At 51.0% G+C, this 13262-nt stretch overlaps 1 long non-coding RNA gene across 1 annotated transcript in view; it reads left to right on the top strand.

The window, feature by feature from the left end:
* The first annotated feature begins 65 nt into the window (after window positions 1-65).
* LOC144827806 (uncharacterized) overlaps window positions 66-13262 on the top strand; it is an 80687-nt gene continuing 67490 nt past the window's right edge. Inside the window, exon 1 of the long non-coding RNA XR_013610387.1 lies at window positions 66-202. This is a non-coding gene — a long non-coding RNA (uncharacterized LOC144827806). The remainder of the gene's footprint in view (window positions 203-13262) is intronic.

The raw sequence follows: 13262 nt of genomic DNA, 5'->3' as shown, positions 1-13262 counted from the left end.
TCAAGATTAGGGAAACAACGCGAGATTTGAACGTGATGACATCATCACGCAACAGTGTAATTCATTTCAGAAGCTGATTTTGAAAGGAAGAACACAATGCGCATATTTTAACTCGTTTACACTTGAAAGCTGTTGCGCAAGTTTTCAAATGAGAGGATTTTGTTTATAAAGCGTCTTTACAAGAATAAGAAACTACAGAATGGTATGTACAAATTTTAATTTACGAGTTAACAAGGAAGCATACATTAATTGGGAAGCGGTTTTGCTTTGAGGAGACTAGAGATACATTCAATTGATATCTTACGGTCTGTTTAACTTAATTACTCCGAGGAGAGTAAAAATACATTAAGAGGCACATTTTCTGCATAAAATTGAAAGAATATTTTTGTGAACGTACAATATATTAGTCAATTTGGAAGAGAAGAAGAGGGATTTGAAGGAGGAAGGTCTAAAGGAATATCGATTTAAGCCTCGTTACATTTTCACTTATTTTCACAAAGATGGCTAATAATCAACAAATGATTGTACTGAACAATTTCTTACCTGTCAATGGCAAACCAGTGGAAAACATGGTTTCGTAGCTTCGAGAATTATTTAATAGCAGTTGATGCAGAGGAATATGCTCCAAAGAGGAAGCTAGCTCTTCTTTACAGTCACGTAGGAAGGGCTGGTAGACAAATATATGATACTCACCCAATGCAATTCCACCTCCAGGGAGAGGTGAGGGCTGGAATGTGTACACAGACGCTGTGTAAAGACTAAACAGGAAATTCCTGGAACAGCCAAACGTCATTCTTCAGCGTTTTAATTTTAGGAAAAGAAAGCAAAACATTGAAGAAAGTGTAGAAGACTTTATTTCAGTTTTGAGGAACATGTCATCTGAGTGCAACTTTGGGGGTGATCTGGACATCTACATCAGAGATCAATTCGTTTATGGCTGTTGTCATAAAAAAATTCAAGAAAGAATTTTGAGTTGCAGGGATCCAACGTTAGCTGAAGTGATTGACATGGCTAAAAGTATCGAAAGGAGCATTGTTTCTTCAAAAAGTATTGTGGTTGAAAATGTTTCATCTGTTAATTTTGTACAGAATGATGTATCTGTTAAGGCTGTAGCCTTTAAAAACAGATTTAGTAGACCTCAACAAAAAAGAATTAACACATTCTGTTTTAGGTGCGGGTCAAGAACACACCTCAGTAACAGTCCCATATGTTTGGCATTAGGTAAGAGGTGTACAAACTGTCAAAGGATTGGCCATTTTAGTAGTGTGTGTAAGTCTAAGCGCATTGTTCACGTTAGGAATGTAGCAACACATGAGGCAGAAGCTCAGGATGATGTTGTGCCAGGGTTTGATGTGGTTCCCTTAGAGTCTAGTATGCAAAATATGAATATTAACACTATAGAATTACCTTCAGATTCAAATGAGGAAAAAGAAATTTTGGCAATTGACTCATGTGAAAGTTTGATTGATGGGGGCGTGGCTGAGCACGCAATGGCGGAGGTCGCAACAGGGTAGAGCTCCGCACTGAGCTCCCCTTCCCTGGGCCGATTCTCCGCCAAAATTGCTTGCAGCCGGCCGAAATTGTAAGCGGACCTTCCAGGCACAGTGTTCGGCATTCTCGCCAACTTTGACCACGAAGACCCGAAGCGGCGAGCACCGGCCTCCCCTAAGGCCCACCTGCGGACTCTAGCGCTTCCTGCACGGCAGGCGCATTCACGCGAGGCCGCGGATCGGGCCCAGCAGGCAGGCCGCATACAGATTGCGCGCCCGAACGGACACAGCCAACCGGCCGGCCGGCGCCAGCCTACGGAGAGCCTATAGCAGTCCTGTGCCCCTCTCCTCCACGATACCAACCACCAACGGAGAGCCCGACGCTAAAAGACAAGCTGCTGTTGCCCGGGCGGAGGACGCGGCTGTCTGGCCCTCTGACGCAGCGACCAAGGACGGAGCAGCTCCTGGACCGACGACACACCGGCGGAACGGTAGGGCCGGATGGTGGACCCCCCTCTGAACCTTGCCTGAGGGTAGGGCCTAACTGGTGGGACCCCCTTACTGAGAACTCGAGCTGCTGCGGCGAGTGCTCCTGGAGACATGTTGCTAGCACGGGCATATGGCGTGGAGTGCTCGCTCGTCACCCGCTGGCATTGCTGACCCATCTCTTGCTTCCCACCCAGCCTGCGGCGGCGCTGCTCGGTCAGAAGTACTGACTGGCCCCCGGGCGCAAGTGGCAAATTGGCCGCTCCTCGCGCTGAAGATCTGCGGAGTCCCTCTCTGCACCGGACCCTCCTGCGCGCCATCCACGGCCCTGACTGCCACCTACCCGACGACGCACGGCGGGCAGGACCGCGAGTCGGACCTGATGCCTGGGACTTCGGCTGAGACCCACTGACGATGTTGCCCTGCCTCCTAGCCTCCCTGCCTTTTCACACGCAGGCCCGGAGAGACTGCATACTGTTTTGGCCCGAGTGCCCTGCCACAGCCCAAGCAACGCGGAGGCCCTGCGCTGGAGAGAAACGGGGTCCTGCCTGGCGGCCCTCACTAGCCGCGCCGACGGTGGGTACTACTGCTCCGCCACACCTACAGACCGGGAACGCGCAGTGCAGATGGCGCGAGTTGGCAGTTGGCGTTGGACCTGGGGATACCGAGGGCGGACCTATTGATTGAAGCCGTAGCCTGCATAGCCAGTTGGTTGCTACGTTCCCCAACAACTGCGTGGATTGTACTGTCCATTGGGCGACCCCGCACATGTCCGGAGGGGTACGAACTCGTACTGGGACTGGCGGAGCCCCACCGAAGGGTAAATCAGAAAAATCAAAGGGCAAGATGGCGGCCGATCAAGTAGCCGCGAGATTGGACAGTGTACTGGCAGCCATGGAATGCATGGAGCAATCTCTCCAGCTAACAAGAACATCGTTGGAGTCCAAAATAGACAGCGTCGCCATCGATCTCACTCATCTACGAGACGACCACAAGAAGCTGGCTGATCGAACTAAATCGTTGGAGGGGACAGTCAGGGACCTTGAACCCGCAGTCACCCAGACGGATAAACAGGTACAAGACCTCCTGAGCAGAGTTGAATTCCTGGAGGACCGAGCTGAGGATGCGGAAGGGAGGGCGAGACGCAACAACATCAGACTCGTGGGAGTTCCGGAAAAATGGGAAGGGAATCATCCTGCCCAACATGTGGAGGAATGGCTCAGAAACCTACTGCCTGAAGGCACGCTTTCGCCGTACTTTGTGGTGGAGAGGGCACACCGAGTTCCCACGAGACCCCGCGCCACGGGCGCCAACCCACGGCCACTCCTTTTCCGGATATTGAACTACAGAGACAGGGACACGGTGTTGCGGGAAACTAGACGGCTTGGAGAAATCCGCATAGACAATGCTACCATAATGTTCTTTCCGGACTACACCGTTCAAGTGCAACGTCAAAGACACGACTTCTTGGAAGTGAAACGACGTCTCCGCACCGCTGGCCTGAAATATTCGCTTCTCTTTCCTGTGAAATTGAGAGTGGTGGCACGGGACAAAACCTATTTCTTCGACACCCCCGAGGAAGTCAGCGAGTGGCTTGACAGCGGCACGGACACGACGCCCAGGCAAGGGAGCGAGACGCAGCCGCGCACAAGAGGGCCGCGCCGCCGCCGTAGGCACAGAGGCCAACAAACTCGCCGCCCGGAGGACGTGTCAAGACACTCCCCACCAGCGGATCAAATACTCCAAGAACAGCGGGACGCACTCCGGAGGGTCACGCAGCTGAGCAATTCGCCCTCGTCCGACGCTATACTAGAAGACGGTCCACAGACGATCCCCAGCGATGATGATGCCATCTATGGCCTGCCAGACTCCCAGGCATCGGTGGAACTGCCTGACGTCACACCACAAACGGCGGACATGCTACATTAAAGACATTTCAACATCGAGACCGGACCCTGCCGAGCTGCAGGGGATGGAACTGAAGACGCGATGACTGTTGGGCACTATGGCTACTAACTGCCACACTAGAAGATACACCCTGCTCTGGTACTAGATGGAGAGACCTTCCTATAGTGAGTATGCCTCCTGGACTAGTAGACACAGAACAGGTAAGGAGGTGGTGCAGATGTGCTCTATCACACTTTCCCTCCCCGTCACACTTCCGTGATTCCTGCCCTTCCCGTCTCAGGACTGGTCCCTGCTGGCCGGGTGGGGACTGGGGAATGCTTGCACTCCTCCTACATTGTTGGCCCAGCGGGGGTCCGAGCGCTACGGAGACAACAATGGTTCTCCAGACACTGAATCTACGCACAAGACAACCTTGACATAGGGCCCAGGGAAGGGCCATCATCCCTCATTCTATACTTTTGTTCATTACACTGCAAATACTGTGATCAGCACATGACACCCCCTAGACTTGATTGTTGAACTTTTACCCTCTTGGTGTGTTTGGACGGCGACATGTTCCGTGGCCGACCTTATGGTATTTGTTGTAGTTTTACATTGTTTGAATATTCTGTATTTTTCCCCACCCTTGCCCTCGGAAGCTTACCCCCCCTGTTCCTTAATGAATGGGTACCAGAGGTTGGAGTGAGTGAGGGGGGAGGGCTGGGAGATCCAGGGGGTTGCGCACCTGAGGGGTGGAGGGCGGCTGGGGTGGACGCCTCCTGTCTACACTGCGATTATGGCTGAAATCAAGATCTGCACCTGGAACGTTAGGGGCATGCACACGCCGTCGAGGCGCTATCAAATTTATTCCTACTTGAGACGTCACAAGTTTCAGGTGGCGTTACTACAAGAAACCCACTTAAACACACCAGAAATACTTGCGCTGCGCCGCAGATGGCGTGGACAACTTTACGCTACTGGGTATTCATCCTTTGCTAGAGGGACCCTCATATGGGTTCGGCCAGGCACCCCGTGGGTGGTTATGGACACACAGATTGACACAGAGGGCAGATACGTGATAGTTAGGGGCAGACTAGACGGGCGCCCAATTGTAATCGCCTCTATATACTCCCCAAACATTGAACAGGGTAAATTCTTAGATAGCCTCTCCCTGAAGCTGGCGCCTTGGCATGGGGTCCCGTGGATACTTGGGGGTGACTACAACAACGTCCTAGATGTTAATCTGGATAGATCCACCGCGCCCACGGCCACAGCACTGACACATACCACCACGAAAGCACTCCTCACCTGGGCCATGCAATGGGACCTCCGCGACGTTTGGAGAGCTCGCAACCCCACTACGCGGACGTACTCCTACTGGTCTGGGGCCCACGCGCTACATGTCAGGTTAGACAGGTACATGATCTCTACTGAACTTCTCCCGCTGGTCACAGATACCCAGTATATGGGCCGAACACACTCGTACCACAACCCACATACACTAGCGATAGCCTGGGAGAACCCACACCCACCTGTCCCCACATGGCGCCTGCAACCAGACCTCTTACTAGACTCTCCCTTTCGCGAATCCCTACTCGCACAAACAGCCCAATACTTTGAATTTAATGCTAACACAGCGTCCTCCCCCCAGATTGAGTGGGACGCCTTCAAGGTAGTGACCCGGGGAATCTGCTTAGGCACACAGGGACACATTAAGAGACAACTGGAAGCCGAACTGACGCGTATCGAGACGGAATTGCTAGCCCTTGAGAAAGCAACAGGGGGGGACGCAGACGCCAGACTGACAGAGGCCAGGACGGACCATGATCGACACCTGGAACGATTGCGCACCATTAACTTTGCGGCACATTCTGCCCGAATGCATCGCCAGGGTGACAGGCCTGGTAAATTGCTGACCTGGCTGATCGCGCAGGAGGCCCGCTCGTCTCCCATCTCGGCAATACGGGCGGAAGGGGGTGACTTACTCTACACCCAACGCCACATACATGAGGCGTTCACCAGTCATTACTCGGGACTGTATCGTTCCCGACTGCGCGCCTCGATGACTGACATAATTGAATATCTCCTACCGATACCTCTGCCCGCGTTAACAGCAACACAGCGAGATGACCTAAGGGGGTCCTTAGACCCAGAGGAACTCCGAGACGCCATATACCACCTTTCGAATGGCAAGTCTCCGGGGCCAGATGGCTTACCGGCCGAATTTTACAAGGCTGCTTCGGACATCCTTATTCCCCAGCTGGCGAAGATGTACACGGCAGCGACGGACGATTTCCGCCTGCCCCCGACTCTTAACGAGGCCACTCTGGTGTCCCTGCTTAAGCCTGGCAAGGACAGTGAGCTGATGGGATCCTTCCGCCCCCTAGCCCTCCTGAACACGGACTATAAAATACTCACCTCCTCGCTCGCTCGCACGCAGACTGGCCCCTTTCGTGCCCACGCTGGTACATCGAGACCAGAACGGGTTTGTACCGACACAACATACCTCCCACAATATCCGTCGGTTTTTCCGACTTCAGGAATATGCTCCACGACAATGGCCACGCGCTGGTTGTCTAGTGCTAGATTTGGAAAAGGCGTTTGATTCTGTGGAATGGCCCTACCTCCGAGCGGTCATGGATAAATTCAAACTAGGCGACGACTTTCTGACCATGGTAGGCCTCTTGTACCGAGAGCCCACAGTTAGAGTCCGCACTGGTGCTCTCCTTTCTGACCCGATCCCTGTGCGGAGAGGCACCAGGCAGGGCTGCCCACTATCGCCCCTGCTATTTTCACTAGCGGTGGAACCCCTGGCCGAAATTCTTAGATCCCATGGGGAGAGATGGGGAATTCCGATGGCAGATGGCCTACATGTGGTGTCGCTATATGCCGACGACCTTCTCCTTTATGTAAAAGACCTTAGTGATGTTCCAGAGTCCCTTACTGGCATCTTTGACACTTTTGAGGCGATGTCGGGCTTGAGAGTTAACTGGGCTAAATCGGGAGCCTACTCCTTTGATCCAAACACACCGGAGAATGAGATAACTATCAGCGGTGTGACCCTACAGTGGTATCCCATGACGTTCCGGTACCTGGGGATACATATCTACCGGGAACCCGCAGATATCCTAGACGGGAATCTGCTGCGGGCGGTCGCATCCATCCGCTCGCAGATTGGATTCTGGAAAACGCTGCCGCTGAATGTCCCCAGTCGTGTAGCCCTGATGAAAATGATCGTGCTGCCGCGCCTTCTGTACTACTTTGCAAATATTCCCACATACGTCCCTAATCGGGTATTTCGGGACCTAGAGGCATTATCGCGGGACCTACTTTGGAACAAGGGCCGCCCACGCATCGCGCTGGCGAAACTATACATGCCAACTGAAGCAGGAGGCCTGGCTGTCCCCCATCTGGAGCTGTACTACCTGGCAGCGCAAATGCAGTGGGTGTCGGGATGGCTGGGAGGGAGGGACCTGGGAGACACGGCCACAGATGTTATGATCTGGACTCAGTTGCAGATCCAGGTACTCTTCCACCCCCTGACCAAAACACCACGTCTGTTGTAGCTGCATCTCGCGACGGCGCGCAGGTGATTCCTCCGCTGTTTGCGACTGACACGGGCGACCACACCATATGCTCCGGTGCTCCCCTTACTGGGCACCCCGACTGCGACGGGGGCACTCACAGCCGCACAGCTTGATAGCTGGACCGCAGCAGGAGTGGAAACACTGGGGGACCTTTACTCCGACGGCGCTCTCCTCCCCTTCGCCACCCTTGCCGACGACACATCTTTACCGGCCGGACAGTTCCTATTACACGCGACCCTCACATACACGCTGACCACGGCCTGTGGCGACGTCGCTGATGAATTACCCACCCATAACTTCCTACAATACCTACACGTCATGAGTAATGGCACACACATAATTCACTGGCTAGCACAGGCTCTCCTTCTCCACACGCATCCTGCCACGGCGCAATTGAGGGGAAAATGGGCAACTGACAGAGGACGGGACTGGACAGATAAGGAGTGGGCAATGATTTTAGCTGGTCCGATTAATGTCCCCCGCAACCCCCGCTTTTAAATTATACAACTATACATACTGCACCGTGCTTACCTCACCCCGGACAAGATTAACAGGTACTTCTCAGTCGGGGACGCGGCCTGCAACCGCTGTTCCCAAATTGGAGCGGACCTTTTGCACATGCTCTGGCATTGTCCTACCCTTCAACAGTATTGGGACGGGGTGACCACGATGCTGACGCATTGCACAGACGAACGAGTACCGAAAACGTGGGAGGCCTGCTTGCTGGGGTTGTACAAACGCACACGCCTTAATAAGGTTCAGGCCCGGTACTGGGACCTTGGACTCATCACGGCAAAACGGCTACTCACCAAGCGGTGGAAAGCCGATGCGCCTCCGCACATCCGGCACTGGAGCCTTTCACTGGCGAACTGGGCCCGGGCGGAGGGCACAGCGCTCCGACGCGAGGAAACAGCTGGCCTACGAAAATTCCCAATTGCACAACACTGGGACACTATCCTCCAGTCCTTCCAGCAGAAATGTATAGAACAAGGGATCACATGACAGACTATAGACCACCCCACCATCCCCGCGCAGCGTTGAACAACACGAGCTGTGCTCACTTCTAGGGAGGCTTTTCCGTGTACCTATTCCCTTCCTCCCAGGTCCTGCTGTGATACTGAGATATAACTACTGCTACAACGCTCACTGCTCCCCTAGGGATCCTAAGACACAATTGCTACACGCTATGTGCGCGTCTGCCCTGTATTGCCGAGCACGCAGTCTTCTCCACACCAGAGCCCCCACACACGCTACCACAGATGGGGGTCTTCCTGCCGCCTACGAGCGGAACGATAGTACCCGGAAGTGGCTGCCCTCACAGATCTGACGCGCAAACGAGCCCCCTCCTTCTGCCCACCCCACTACTTTGCTACTTACATACAGGAGATACCTCCCCCCTCACCACATGGCCGTCTCTATCACGCTCCCCCTCATCCTTACGCACGCGCTTCCCTTGTTACCGTTACCACTGTTTTCTTGACCTTTTGGAACCTCCAACCCCCAGATCACAATCTTCCAAGCTGCCTATCATACGCATCACGCCTAGGGGTCCTAAAGGCCGCATGTCAGGGCTACAGCTTGACTATTCAGCTTCGACGCTGAGTGCCTAGCACCACCGACAGGCTGACCGTATTATCTACCCTCCACTCACCGCCACGCTTGCGGCACTGTGCTACAACATCTCTCCCTCATGCAATCTCGCGCCCTTCTAGGGAGCGAGATGTCTTACTACCCTCCACGTGCCTCGCAAGTGTTTTGGTGATCCATGGCTTACATACGGTCGCTGATGTGTACTCCCAATACACTGAGTTCTTCCTTACATCGGATATGAACATAAACAAGAAAATGAAGGCTTGCAGAGTTTCAGTCGTTCTCTCTCGCACTGTATCCTTTCCTTGCTGAATGCATGCGGGGTTATGAATGACAAAATCACACATTACAACGCCGCCGGGCCTTCGGGTTGTCGGACATATGGCTGTGTTATTCCTTTTCTTAACATGCAAGCACTGCTACTTTGAAGATGTGTGGCTGGCCCGGATGGGTTGTCAGCGGAACGCTGTGTACTGTATGTTTCCAATAATAAAGGTCTTTTAAAAAAAAAAAAAAAGTGAAAGTTTGATTGATATTGAACATGCAACGGAGCCAACTTGTGAAGTGTTTGTTGGAAAACATTCACTTGACATGATGGCTGATTCAGGCGCCCCTGTCTAAGCGCATTGTTCACGTTAGGAATGTAGCAACACATGAGGCTGAAGCTCAGGATGATGTTGTGTCAGGGTTTGATGTGGTTCCCTTAGAGTCTAGTATGCAACATATGAATATTAACACTATAGAATTACCTTCAGATTCAAATGAGGAAAAATAAATTTTGGCAATTGACTCATGTGAAAGTTTGATTGATAATGAACATGCGAGGGAGCCAACTTGTGAAGTGTTTGTTGGAAAACATTCACTTGACATGATGGCTGATTCTTCTAACATAGAGGAACGGATTGTGGCGACTGAGACTGAAGCAGCTGCCGCCTCACTTAAGGTTGACCTACAGGCTGCCAGGTTGTTGATATCCAATGGAAGCTGGAAGATATGGAAAATAGAATGAGACGCAACAACCTACGGGTTCTGGGGGTTCCGGAGGGGGTCGAGGGGTCAGATATCAGGTCCTATATGATCACCCTATTTAAAAATGCATTTCCAGGGTTGACAGATTGGAACTGGTCATCTGAGATCCAGAGAGCCCATCGGACCCCGTTCAAAATTCGCCCGGGTGCAGCAAGCGACAAGCCAAGGGCAGTCCTAATTTTTCTTGGAAACTATGTCCTTAGACAAATTATCTCGGATAAGGCTAGACCTGACGCAAAAAGAACTAGCGAGGGCTTATCCTTCTTTGTTAGACCGGACTTTTGCCATGCAACGGTTGAGAGGCGATGGCGACTTCGGCAGCTGATTAAGCCCTTCCAGGATAAGCATATGCAGGTCTATCTAGTAAATCCAGCACAGCTTAAGGTAGTGAGGGAGGGAAAGACTCAATACTTTTCATCCGAGGTGAAAGCAAAGGAGTTTCTGGACTCAGTGTAAGCAATAAAAATCGAGGGGCGGGGGGGAAAGGAAAAGAAAAAATATACTTAAAAAAAAAGGGAAAAAGAAAAAATGAGGTGGGACATAAAGATGGAATAATATGATTTTTTTTTTTCTCTTCTCTCTGTTCAAAACGTTATTATCTATTGAGCTCGATGAAGGGGTTGGGGGTTCAGGGGGGAGGGCAAGTTATTCAAGTGGTCTTGTTGTTTAAAGTACAGTTGCACCTCGCTCCACGCTGCTGCACCATTCCATCAACGCACAGACCTAGGTCTGAGCGCTTCTAAAGGGAGAGGGAGAGGGAGGGGAGAGAGGGCGGGTCGGGTCACAAGGGTGGGAGAAGGAGTCACGGGTGGTGGGGGGTGGGGTGGGGTAAGCATCAAAAATAAAAAATTGAGAATGGGTGGCAAAAAAATTATGTGGTACAATCTTTACAAAATGACCAATGTTAGCAAACAATTCCAGGTACTAAGAACTGGCAGAGAATTGAAGAATAAAGATGTCAAGCCTTAACATATATTCAATCAACATAGGGGGGTTGAATGACTGGCGGAAAAGAGCGAGATTGGCAGAGTTTGTCAAATCCGAGCCTATCGATATCTTGTGTATGCAGGAAACCCATCTTCCTTGGGCAAAAAGAAAGCTGTTAAGGGCCGGTGGCCTTGAGATACTATCGTGTTCCTCTCAGTCTTCAACAATAAGGGGAGTGGTAATCCTGGGTAAAACAATTCTGGGGGGGGCTAAACGTGCTAAATCGGATCCCTTGGGAAGATGGGCAATAGCGGAACTAGCCTGTGGTCTAACAGTCTGTGGGATCTACGGATCAAACCAGGATGACCCGGCAGTATTCCAAATACTGGAGGGGGAACTGTCAACCTGGCCAGAGCCTATTTTGGTTTGTGGTGATTTTAACATCTCATTAGATTTGACAAAAAACGTACCGTATACTGGTAGAAAGCCAAAAGTCTTCAGGGCATTATTATCAATGATGCAATCACATGGCTTAATCGATATCTGGGGGACAAAATACCCGGACGATCCAGGCTTCACTTATTTCTCAAGCCCCCATCAAAAGTATTTTAAACTAGATTACTTTTTAATATCAGCGGGTGAAATTGGGAAGGTTAATATCATGAAGCTCCCTAAGGTCCTTTCGGACCATAGCCCATTGGTAATTAGATACAATGGTATAGGTGTGGCTAGAAAGAGAAGGGCCTGGACATTTAACCAAAAATTACTGGCCGATACTCTATTTGTGGAACACCTACGAATATGGGCTCGCGAGTTTTTTGACGCAAATCAATATAGTGCCTCAAGGAACTCGGTCTGGGATTGCTTCAAGGCAGCATTAAGAGGGGAAGTCATCAGCTATACCTCCCAGGCAAGGAATAAACAACAGGATGGTAGGACTAAACTCCTAGCCAACTTGGTTAGGGCAGAAGAGCAGCACTGCCTTGACCTGTCACATGGGAGAGAGGGAAGTGAGAGTCAAACCAAAATCTGCCTGATCAAAGCAGAATTACAGAAACAGATGGCAGAAAATGCTTCAGTAGAGTATTGGACTTTCAGGAAGAAAATGTATGAGACAGGGGAACAGGCTGGGAGGGCACTGGCTTTAAGAATCAGGCAAGACAGTGTCAAAAATACAATAACTAGCATACATCATGAGGGACAGGATTTTACTGAATCACAAGATATTGTGGCAGTATTCGCAAAATTTTATCAGGAACTATATAGGGAAGAAACAGGGGATGTAGGGCTCGATGGCTTGGATGGTTGCCACCCGGACCCAGGTTCGAAGCTGGGGCCAGATGATGCAGCTAACTTGGAGTGTAATATAACAACTGAAGAGGTACGGGAAGCATTATCTAATTTGGCCGCAGGTAAAGCTAACGGCCCTGATAGCATCCCCTTAGAGCTTTACAAATGCTTGTCGGCAGAAGTCACCCCATTACTGCTAGATCTGTTCAATCGAATCATCTGTACGGGTAAAATCCCTGAGACATGGAGGGACACTAATTTAGTCGTCTTTCATAAAAAGGGTAAGCCAAAAGAGAGCACTGGATCATATAGGCCGATCTCTCTCATAAACTCGGATAATAAGATATATGCAAAAATTTTGGCCACAAGGATGGGGAGGATCATCGGTGGACTGGTCTCCCCCTGGCAGCATGGGTTCATTCCAGGTCGTGGTACCACGGACCATATCAGAAGAGCTATATCGTTGTTTGAGGCCCATGCTGAGGGGGGGAGGGGAGTAGCCATGATCCTCCTCGATGCAGAAAAAGCATTTGACCGCGTCAGATGGCAATATCTCTGGGATGTACTCCGGGAGAGAGGGTTCGGTCCTAAGATTTTGATGGCTATTAAGGCCATGTATTGTGACCCGGTGGCCCGTATCCAGATGATGGGACAAAGTTCTGATAGAATAATGATAAGCAGGGGTACCCGGCAGGGGTGTCCCTGTTCACCTATTCTATTTGCTTTATACATCGACCCGTTGGTTAGGCAGATATTGGGGAATAACAGCATCAAGCCCGTAATAACCAACGGGTTCGAGAGCAAAATTTTAGCATACGCCGATGACTTGGCAATCTTCACTTCAGATCCTGCAGAGACCATGCGAATTTTAGTCGAGATCACTAAGCAATTTGGATATCACTCTGGGTATCGCTTAAATGAGGCTAAAACGCAGGTGATATGCTCCAAGAATATAGTAAAAATGGATCAGAGATAT

This window comes from Lissotriton helveticus, chromosome 4_1 (assembly GCF_964261635.1).
Source record: "Lissotriton helveticus chromosome 4_1, aLisHel1.1, whole genome shotgun sequence".
Taxonomy (NCBI): Eukaryota; Metazoa; Chordata; class Amphibia; order Caudata; family Salamandridae; genus Lissotriton; species Lissotriton helveticus.
Note: the sequence above shows the minus strand (reverse complement) of the source record. Positions and strands in the feature narration are given on the sequence as shown.